Source organism: Puma concolor, chromosome A3 (genome assembly GCF_028749965.1).
Source record: "Puma concolor isolate L17-30 chromosome A3, mPumCon1.1.hap2, whole genome shotgun sequence".
NCBI lineage: Eukaryota > Metazoa > Chordata > Mammalia > Carnivora > Felidae > Puma > Puma concolor.
In genome coordinates, this window is record NC_141669.1 from 36186275 (window position 1) to 36197674 (window position 11400).

Consider the following 11400-nt stretch of genomic DNA (forward strand, 5'->3'; position numbering starts at 1 on the left):
ATGGGAGAAGATATTTGCAAACGACATATCAGATAAAGGGTTAGTATCCAAAATCTATAAAGAACTTATCAAACTCAACACCCCAAAAACAAATAACCCAGTGAAGAAATGGGCCAAAGACATGAACAGACACTTCTCCAAAGAAGACATCCAGATGGCCAACCGACACATGAAAAAATGCTCAACATCACTCATCATCAGGGAAATGCAAATCAAAAGGACAATGAGATATCACCTCACACCTGTCAGAACGGCTAACATTAACAACTTGGGCAACAACAGATGTTGGTGAGGATGCGGAGAAAGAGGGTCTCTTTTGCATTGTTGGTGGCAATGCAAGCTGATGCAGCCACTCTGGAAAACGGTATGGAAGTTCCTCAAAAAACTAAAAACAGAACTACCCTATGACCCAGCAATTGCACTACTAGGTATTTATCCAAGGGATACAGGTGTGCTGTTTCGAAGGGACATACGCACCCCAATGTCTATAGCAGCACTATCATCAATAGCCAAAGTATGGAGAGAGCCCAAATGTCCATCGATGGATGAATGGATAAAGAAGATATGGTATATATATATATATATACACACACACAATGGGGTATTACTCCGCAATCAAAAAGAATGAAATCTTGCCATTTGCAACTACGTGGATGGAACTGGAGGGTATTATGCTAAGTAAAATTAGTCAGAGAAAGACAAATATCATATAACTTCACTCATATGAGGACTTTAAGACACAGAACAGATGAACATAGGGAAGCAAAAATAATATAAAAACAGGGAGGGGGACAAAACATGAGAGACTCATAAATTTGGAGAACAAACAGAGGGTTCCTGGAGGGGTTGTGCGAGGGGGATGGGCTAAATGGGTAAGGGGCACTAAGGAATCTACTCCTGAAATCATTGTTGCACTATATGCTAACTAATTTGGATGTAAATTAAAAAAAAAAAAATAAAGTGGATGTCAAAGGTTAAAAAAAAAGGAAGAAAATGAATAACACTGTGTGCAAGATACGTATCTAGAAAACAAAATGTCACCAAGAGACATTAAAGAGATTAAATAAATAGAAAGATGGGCCATGTTTGATGATTAAAAGACTCAGTGCTGTTAAGGTGACAGTTCTCCCCAAACTGAGCTATAGATTCAATGAAATTCCAATCGTAGACCCATCAGGCTAATTTTTGCTGAAATTGACAAAAAAATTTGTATGAAAATGGGAAGGACATAGCAGAGACAAAACAATTTTGAAAAAGAAGGAAAAAAGGGGGCTTTCAATACTGATTTCAAGACTTATTATAAAGGTACAATGATAAAAACTGTGGTATCGGCAAAAGGGTAGACACCCGGACAAATGGTGCACAGAGAATCCAGAAATAAGACCACTAATATTGACAAAGCCTCCAAGGTAATCCAATGAGGAAAAAGATAGTTTTTTCAACATGCAGTGATGGGACCCTTGGATATTCCTATGGGAAAAAAACGGCTAAACACAAAAATTAACTCAAAATGGATCACAAACTTAAATATAACAGATAAATGAAATTTCTAGAAGGTAATATAGGAAAAAAATCTTCAGGGCCGTGGGTTAGACAAACACTAATGTGTCTGAGACACACAAAAAGCAAAAATCATAAAAAGAAACATTGAGAAACCAGTCTTCATAAAATTAAAATCTGCTTTTCAAAAGACATGTTAGGAGCTGGGAGAAAATATTCACACTACATACGTCTGACAAAGGTCTTGGGTCCAACTTGGCTCATGTATTTCTCTGAATATTATAGCTTCTTCTCATTAATTGTGGATCCCACGTTGCAAATTCATCTACTCACTAAAATTTATTTGTGACCCCAAATTCAATGCTTGTGGCGCTTTTTCTGTCACTTGTGACAAAAAAACAAAACAAAACAAAACAAAACAAAAAAAACCAAAACACAAACAAACAACTGAGTTTCTGGATGGGCACATTCTGCTTGGGGCTAAACAAGGTAACACCCTGCTTGGTGTTTCAACCCTCATACTGTAACCAAACGTCCTTTTTGTGGTCTGTGGCATGCCATGTGTTTTGCAGTTGTCTGCTTTTTGTTAGTGATTTTGCTTTTTAAAATGGTGCCATAGTGCTGGCTAGTACAAAAAACAAAAAACCAAAAAAAAACTGTGATGTGCCTTATGGAGAAAATACCTGTGTTAGATAACTTTCATTCAGGAATAAATTATAATGCTGTTGGCTTTGAAGCCAGTCTTAAGGAATCAACAAAATATATAAAATAAAGTGTCTTTAAACAGAAACACACAGGGGCGCCTGGGTGGCGCAGTCGGTTAAGCGTCCGACTTCAGCCAGGTCACGATCTCGCGGTCCGGGAGTTCGAGCCCCGCGTCAGGCTCTGGGCTGATGGCTTGGAGCCTGGAGCCTGTTTCCGATTCTGTGTCTCCCTCTCTCTCTGCCCCTCCCCCGTTCATGCTCTGTCTCTCTCTGTCCCAAAAATAAATAAACGTTGAAAAAAAAATAAACAGAAACACACATTAAAAAAAGTTTATGTATTTGTCAGCTGATGAAAATGTTGTGACAATAGGCTCCTAGAACCTAATCCTTTATTTACGTAGGAGCAGTAGTTAAGTATTCGCTAAGTCAGTGTTTGTTGTGACTTTATAAAACATACCTACTGCAAATGAGAATCAAATATATATCTGATACACACACACACACACACACACACACACACACACACAGAGTGTGCCCAATAGAAAATGTGGAAAAGATTTCAACACACACTTCACAAAAAAAGATATACAAATGGCCAATAAGCACATGAAATATTGTCTGACATCATTGGTTAGTAGGAAAATGCAGATTAAAAATCTCACCTACAAGAATGACTAAGATTTAAAAAGACATATCAAGTGTTGGTAGGATGAGGAGGCCTGGGGCTCTCATACATTTCTGTGGTTGTAAAATAGTACAACCATTTTGGAAACCAAAATGGTTTTCCTAGAAACCTAAATATTCACTGACCGCATGAGCCAGGCTATCCAACAACGAGGTTTTTACCCAAGAATAAAGAAAACGTGTTCACGCAGAGACAAAGCTTTACTGATAATATCTCAAGCTGAACCAACCCAAACGTCCTTTGACAGATGAATCGATAAAGAAATTATGATATAGACATACAATGGGATACTAGAAAAAAAAACAACCATTAAGAGGAATGAATTGCTTCCAACTCAATAATATGGATGGGTTTCATACACATCGTGCTGAGCAAAAGAAGCCAGGTATAAAAGAGTACACTCTGTAAGATTCTGTTGAGATGAAACTCGAGAAATGACAAATGTGATCCATAGAGACAGAAAGCAGATGAGCAGTTGCCTGGGGCTGAGGGGTGGGAGCGGTAGGGGTGGACTGAAAGAGGCCCGAGGGAACTTTGCTGGGGGATCAAAATGGTCTACATTTTGATTGTGGAGGCTGGGCGTGCATATTGGTCACATTCACCAAAATGTGTGCGTAAAATGGGTGCATTTTATTGTACCCAAATGATCCCTCGATAAAGTTGGTCAAATCGCTTTAGTTGTCTCTAAATGCACCCGGGGGCACCTCCTTCAGAAGTGTGGCTGTGAAGTGGAGAAGAGGAGGGTTGATGGACAGGTTTGGTTTAGTTTGGTTTCATTTGTGTTATTAGTAGCTTGTAGTTTAGTTTCGCTTGTTTCTTTGTTCATCCGTTTCGGCTTCCTCTTGGTGTCGGTGGTGTCTTGGGGGAGGCAGATAGGTGAGCAGACCACGTGCTGAGGCAGAAGCCCCAGCAGGGAACAGAGCAGCCATGGAAGGTTAGAGGGGAGGAGCGCTGGGAGGAGGTGTGAGGTCCGGGAGTGTGGGACAGACTGGCCTTGGGCGGTGTATGTGTCCGGGAAGATGGAGGCAGGTTTGTAGAATAGAAGGGCGGACAGGAAGAAGGAGCCCGGGAAGGACAAGGCAATGGGGAAGTTCCTCTGATGGGCTTCTCTTTCTTTTCTTTATTGATTTATTTGGATGTTTATTTCTTTTGAGAGAGAGGGAGAGAACCTGTGCGCACGTGCGAACAAGGAAGGGACAGAAAGAGGGAGAGAGAGCATCCCAAGCAGGTTCTGTGCCGTTGGCACAGAGCCTGACACGGGGCTCAAAACTATGAACCGTGAGACGGTGACCTGAGCCGAAATCAAGAGACGGAAGCTCAACCAACTGAGCCACCCAGGTGCCCCCTTTCTCTTCTCTTTAAATTTTTGGCGGTAGGAGGTAAGGTCACTCACTGTGCTGGAAAGGAGGGACAAATAGGGGTTTGAGGAAAGCTGTGAGGGTCACACTGTTTTGGGCTGCGGAGGGACCTCCATTGCTGGTGGAGGTCCTGCTGAGGTTGGAGGCAGGGAGAGTAGAGGCTGATGCACCAGCTTTGAGAGCCACAGAGTGTCCTCAGCACCCTGGGTAGGAGGACAGAAGAAAGAGAGCCGTTTCTCCTTGACCAGGGAGGAAGGAAGGGTCCCTGGTGCCCACCCCCTGGCCGGGTGGCCGGAGAGTGATCCAGCAGGTGACCTTGGTCCCCGTGCTGAAGTAGAGACCTGGAGGGAACCAAGGCCACATAGAAATCAGAACGCGCCAAACCCACATCTGTTCGTGTGGCCATGCCCAAGAAAGAAGGATCCCCTTACCCAACCTGTGCTGTGCGCCTCTCCCGGCCGCCTGACAGCTTGCAGACCCGGACGGCGTCCGCGGCCATGTCTGTTCTTTCTCTCAGCTGTCTGGGAAATAACTTATTGGGGCCTAAAGAGGACGGAGCGGCTTTGGCAAGTTGGGGCCTTCTTACTGCCCCTCAAGATGGGGGGGTTGGGTTGTGGTCCCACCCCAGCAGGAAGAACATTCTCATGGGTGGAAGAGTTTCGGGACGTGCAAGAGTGGGCTTGTGTGTCTGAAACGGCACCATTAAAGCCTTCCTCTCCGATGCTTGCTAAAAGGCAAGCATCGTCTGGAACAGTAGCCCTTTTAAGCTCCAGGGATGAATGGCGGCAGCTGAGAACCTGTATCCAGCCAGGCCCAGGGGCTGCGGGACAGTGGGTGAGACGAGTGCTGGAGGGAGGCAGGGGGACGTCGGGGACGCATGAGTCCTTACAGTACTTCTGCGGGCATGGCTCCCTCTTTGCCCGAGCTCCAGGTTGGCCTGCCCGGGTTCAAGGCTGGGCTCAGCCTGGGAGTTATTCCATCAGAGAGCCTGCTTCCTCATCTGCACAGTGGGAATGGTCATGACATCTACCTAGTAGATTGTTGTGAGGTGACAGCAAAGAACACGTGGGGCACTCAGTCCCACTGAGAATGCACTCCAGCCACTGGGGACCCACATATGGTAACCCAGGAGGGAACAAAGCTGAGCAGATGGCGAGGGGCAGGCGGGGTGGGACCCAACGATGACACATGGCAGTTTTCTCTATCTCCGTATCACCCCTCTCCCCCCCTCGACCTTCCTGCCTAGTGAGGCCGGAAACCACTGCCCCTTCCGTTACAGCAGGGGGCTCTGCCAGAGTGTGGGGGACACCCTGTGGGGCTACCCCCAAAAGGTCAACATCGTTTGCTTGTTAGCAGCAGGAGCCAGGAAACCGTCTGACTCAGGTAAGTGGGGTGAAGGGCAGGGCGGCCCTAACGGAGCATCTGGCTGTTGAGGCCGGCTCACTGGGCACGCTGTCTCCGCATGCATTCTGGTTATTGTTTACACAAAGGAGGGCACAGGCTGAGACTGGCATCCTCAACCCCACGTCTAGATGTGACAGGTCCGTGGAAATATGCTGTCTGTCCACCTGCGGTTCCCTTGCTGGCCATCACCTCCTGGGAGCTGCATAGGGGCCCCCGGGCCTTCTGGCTTCATTCTATCCTCCTGGGGGGGTGGGTACAGGTGAGTATCCGCAGAGAAACTGGTCAAGGCATCTTGTAGGCTTAAGGAGCGGAGGCTGGGCCGCGGAGAGCCAAGATACCCCAGAACAGGAGCCGGCTGCGTATGGGGACAGTGCACTGGAGGATGCCGCGTGCCAGCTAGGCAGGGTTCAGGCTGGTGGATGCCATCGTGACCACCATCACCACCACCATCGTCATCCCTGACATTCGTAGTACAACATGTATAGACTGTGCCAGGTGCTTTGTGCACGATGTGTGGGGACAGCCACGCCCCTCACTCAGGGCACCGGTGGATGTGTGTCCTGTGAGATGCTCAAGAGTGTCATCAGTTATTTTTTTTTGACATTTATTGATTTATTTTGAGAGAGAGAAAAAGCGAGCATGTGTGCGTGAGCTGGGGGGGAAGGGCGGAGAGAAGGAGAGAGAGAATTTCAAGCAGGCTCTGTGCTCTTAGTGTAGAGCCCAGGGCAGGGCTCGATCCCACGAACCGTGAGATCAAGGATTGTCATTAGTTCTAACCCCAGAAACTAAAGGCCACGCACTCTCCTGGTACTGAGCCTGGGTATTTATCCTCACGCTCACAGGGATGGCTCTTCCCCCACCCCCTTGCCATGTCATCAGTGCCGTTGCTAGGTCAGCTCCTCTCTGTCCACATCAGGGCAAGTGGCAGGAAGCAGTGGGGTGTCTTAAAAGAACAGGGCATCACGCCCTTGAGGTCCAAACATATCGCACATGGCAGGATGCCCTCCTTTTTTTATGGCTGAATAGTTCCCATTGTATCAATACACCACATTTCTTTATCCATTCATACATCAGTGGACACTTAGGTTGTTTCCAGGTCTTGGCTGTTGTAAATAATGCTGCTATGAAGAGGGTGGGGGGGGTGCAGATATCTTTTTGGGATAGTGACTTCCTTATGCTAAATGAAATCAATCAGAGAAACACAAATACTTTGTGATCTCACTTCTGCGTGGAATCTTAAAAAAAACCACAACAAGTGCATAAAAACAGACCAGAATTAGTGGTTGCCAGAGGTAGGGGTGGGGAGGGGTGGGAGAACTGGGTGACCGTGGTCAAAACAGTACAAACTTCCAGTTACAAGGTAAATAAGTTCGAGGATGTAATGCACACCATGTTGACTGTAGCTAACAACAGGGTTCTGTAGAGTTGAGAGTTGCTTAGAGAGTAAGGCTGACAAGATTTCAGCGCAAGGGTAAACAATTTGGAACCATATGAGATATTGGATATGAATTAATTAATTAAACTCACCGTGGTAAGCATTTCACAATATTCACATCTGTTAAATCACTATGCTGTACAACTTAAACTTGTACATATGACAATTACATCTTAGTAAAAGTGAGGGAAAGAGGCAGGGGCAGGAAGATGAGGGGGTGGCTGGCAGACGAGGGTACCCGGGGGCCCAGGGCTGGGTGCCAGCTCCAGCACTAACTTCCTGGGTGCTGGGCGGGCCTCTTGGCCCTTTGGGTCTCCTGTTCTTATCTGCAACTTCTCAAATCCCTCCCAGCTCTGCTGTCCCGCCTCCCTCCTGAGCGGAGCGCTGGGGCCATCAGGCTGCTCATGCCCAGGAAACTGAGAGGATGTGAGCGTCTGGTTAGATGACTCTGACCCTCTGGGGCCCTCGCGGTGTACTTCACGTAGTGGTCAGAAGGGATCTGAAGGAAATGGCCTCCTTCCCAGGGACTGAAGTTTGGTTTTACTCTTGGGGCTATTTTAAACTATGTCATGGCCAATTAAACGTTCAGTTCTGTGGGGAAAAGCAAAATATCAGTCCAGGTTTATGATGTCAGCAACATGGTTAATCAATAAAGACAAAGCGAGACACCATCGTCGTCCCAGGTTAGAAACTTGAGGATCATTCTAGACCTTTCCCTTCTTCATTCCCATGATGGTGACCATAGTTGGCACTTCCTCAGGCAAGGAAACTGAGGTTGAGAAAGAGGACACACACTTGGGCTGGCTCAGGGATCCACGCCTTTGGCCACTACGTTCCACTGGCTCTCAGTCCACCAAAGTCTGGTCAAGTCCATCTCACTTTCCCAGCCCAGCTTGCCTGCCCCACTGCTGCTGTCCAGACCCAAGCTTCCCTCACTTGGACAGCTGCTATGTCCAACAAGGTATTCCCCGACTGGTGTCCCTGGGGTAAAAGCCAGGCTTTAACTTCACCTTCAGGACCACCCCAGATCATCAAAACCTCCCGAGCCCTCTCTCTCCCCACCCTGCCTGGGTTAGATCACCACCCTGGCTCTGCCCAGGAAAGCCCTCCCTGCCTTCTTTGCCTAACAAAGTCCCCATCATCTCAGACATACCTCCTGGGAGGGTTGGGCTTCTGGCTGCGTTTGCTCCACACTCTTTGTGTGCGGGTTGGAATCTTCTTATATCTTCTGTCAGTGTTGTAGGGGTGAAGAATTTGCTTACCATGTCTGTTCTTTCTGCTCCCAGAGGGACACAGACCCCTCTAATGGTGAGATGTGGCACATGACAGGTAACTTTGGGGCTTTGAAGCTAGACCTCTGGAACTGGAATCACATTTACTTGCTGTGTGACCTTGGGTAAGTCATTTAACCTCTCTGTGCCTCAGATGCCTTGTCTAAATGGTATCTACCATATAGGGCTGTCATGAGGATCAAGTGGACAAGTAGCACTTCGGGCAGCACTGGGCACATGGTGTCATTGGCAGGTTTTCTCCCCCTTCGTGTCTCTGGGGGTCTATCCTAGCAGACTTTTGTTGACCATGCATTGGCCAATGGAAACCCTGGAAACTGAGCACCCTACGCGTATCAAATCCCTGAGGGGACCGTCCAGAGAGCCTGGCACAGTGATTGTCCCTGTGTTACCTGAGAGGGAGCTCTGGCACCTGCCTCAGCACTGCAGCACCACGGCCACCATGACCAAGTATGATGGGGATGGAACAAGGCCTTGAATCACGCAGTGAGCAACATCGCTTTAAATCTGTTTCTCCAAATCGTGTTATTTTAAATGCCCTGGGCAGATGCCCATGTGTGCAGGGACACTTGGCCGGGCCAGAGGCTCTTTGTCCCCTGAATGGCACCATTGTGACCCCCGAACCGGCCCCGAGTGATTCCTGGAACAACAGGCCCTTGTGTGGGCCCCGAAGGCCTGCTTGCCCCCACCCTCGGCTGGCAGTGCGAACCCTTGGCTGTCTCTTTAAAGTCGGCATGACGAGGCCTTAAATCCTCCGTTTGGGTGGCGGCCAGGGTTCTGATACGAAGTACTTTTTAGAGTTTGGTTCTAGGATGTCGATGAAGCTGAGTTCCTAGAAACTGTGCCCTCTCTGGGAGAAGGGCAGATCCAGTGGGCACCTGCTATGAGCAGAATGGGGGAGCCAGACATTGGTGTTCAGAGGACGACCATATTCGGATGGGGCCAGCCTGCCCTGCACAGGGAAAGCCACCGCAATTCCCCCAGAACCCCGACAAAGCAAGGGGGCCACGGCCACTGAAGTCTCGGCAAGAGTCTCCGAAATTCCTGGTTGGATTTGCTCCACAGCTGTCTTTGGCTGTTTGCCCTCCCGTGATGCACGCCCTCACCACGTGTTTGTGGTGACCACGGTCTGTTCTGTTCTGCCAGCTTTGGCTCTTGGTCACATCACAGATAGCAGCTTCTTAATCCTTTCTCGGATCCATGGAGGGATTCGGCTCTTTGTTCCGGGACCTTAAAAACACCCAGTTGTTCACCTTTACAAAGGATCAGCTGGACTAGGTGGGCCTTTGGCTCTCTGGAGGCTGCCAAGTGGAACTTGGGAGCCGCCTGGACGGGCATGGTCGTGACTTTGCAGCTCAGAGCAGTCAGTCCCTTTCAATAAGACAACTGAGTCCAGGGCCTGGACTCAGCCACGTGGCCTCCTGCAGACCCTGCCGGTGATCTGGGCTGTCCCAGGTGCCCGCCTCAGCCCCTCGGAAGACCCTTGCGCGCTGGGCTGGTAGCAGGTGCGCCAGAAGGTCTTATGTCACTGTGGCTTCCCCCCAGGTGGGAGGACAGACTTGCATGAGGACGGGTCTGGGCACCCTAGGGCAGTAAGCAAGCACAGGGCTCCAGGGCCAGAAGGAGCTGGCCAGACATCCACCTTCAGTGCTGACTGGCTGAGTGAGCCTGTCTCCTCACCTGTAAAAGACGGTATTAGCCATCTCCTGTGGCCACTGTGGGGATGACAGGAGGCTATTTACATGTAAGGTGTTTATGAAGTGTCTGGGGCGGGGCAAGAGCTCCAAAAATAGAAGGCAAATGGCCACACAGGTGCAAATGCGGGTTCTTTGGGCAGTCATGGTTGGGTGTTGGTGCTACCTTACCTTTGGTCCATCGGGGACGCCAAGCAGGCGGCATCTAAGGAATGTCCCATCTGTCCTTGGGCCGAAACCGAGACATGCCCCAGAGAAGGACCCCTCCTGCTCAACATTCAGAGGCACTGAGGTGAAGCATGCCAGCCACAAGAAGCTTTGGGGAGCAGACACCATCCCACACGTCGAGGGACCAATGGTCCCAGTAGACACTCAGTTGATGCCCATTCTGTGCGGTCGAGTACCATTCGGCCACTGACCAGCAGGCTTCTTAAATGCCCACTTCCGCAGGCATCGTGGGTTTCCAGAGGAGCAGTGCTCTTAGCAGGAAGGCCTGCCCACCAGCCAGCACTTGTCCCTGCAAACACTTCCCAAACAGCAGGATGCAGACCGAACTGAGCAATGTGATGCCTGAGCAAGGAAACTAGACTAGTTTTGGGGAGGGGAGTCGGGGGGTGGGGAGGAGGGTCTGGGTAAGCAGAAAAGCAAGACCAGGAGAAGGCATTTTTGGAGGCTGGCCATCCATTAACATCCGATGAGAACAGGATGCAAGTCAAATGCCAGATGAACTGCAAATTTTAAAAATGACTCAGGATGGGAGGAATGAGGAAGCTATGTCAGGGGATCATCTGCAAAGCCTTGAACTAATAAGGGTCTCATCGTTAGACCAATTGGCAACTGACAAAGAGAAAAGAGAAAGAGCATATCAAGATTCCTTTAGGGGCAGGGGCGCCTGGTTGGCTCAGTCGGTTAAGCGGCTGACTTTGGCCCAGGTCATGATCTCGCGGTCCGTGAGTTCGAGCCCCACGTCGGGCTCTGTGCTGACCGCTCAGAGCCTGGAGCCTGTTTCGGATTCTGTGTCTCCCTCTCTCTGACCCTCCCCTGTTCATGCTCTGTCTCTCTCTGTCTCAAAAATAAATAAACATTAAAAAAAAAAAAAGATTCCTTTAGGGGCACCTGGGTAGCTCAGTCGGTTAAGCCTCTGACTCTTGGTTTCAGCTCAGGTCATGATCTCATGGTTTGTGAGATCGAGCCCCGAGTCAGGCTCTGCGCTGATAGCACGGAGCCTGCTTGGGATTCTCTCTCTCCCTCCCTCTCTGTCCCTTCCTGGCTTGTGTGTGCTTGCTCTCTCTCTCTCTAAAAATAAATAAATAAAATAAAAATAAAAGGGT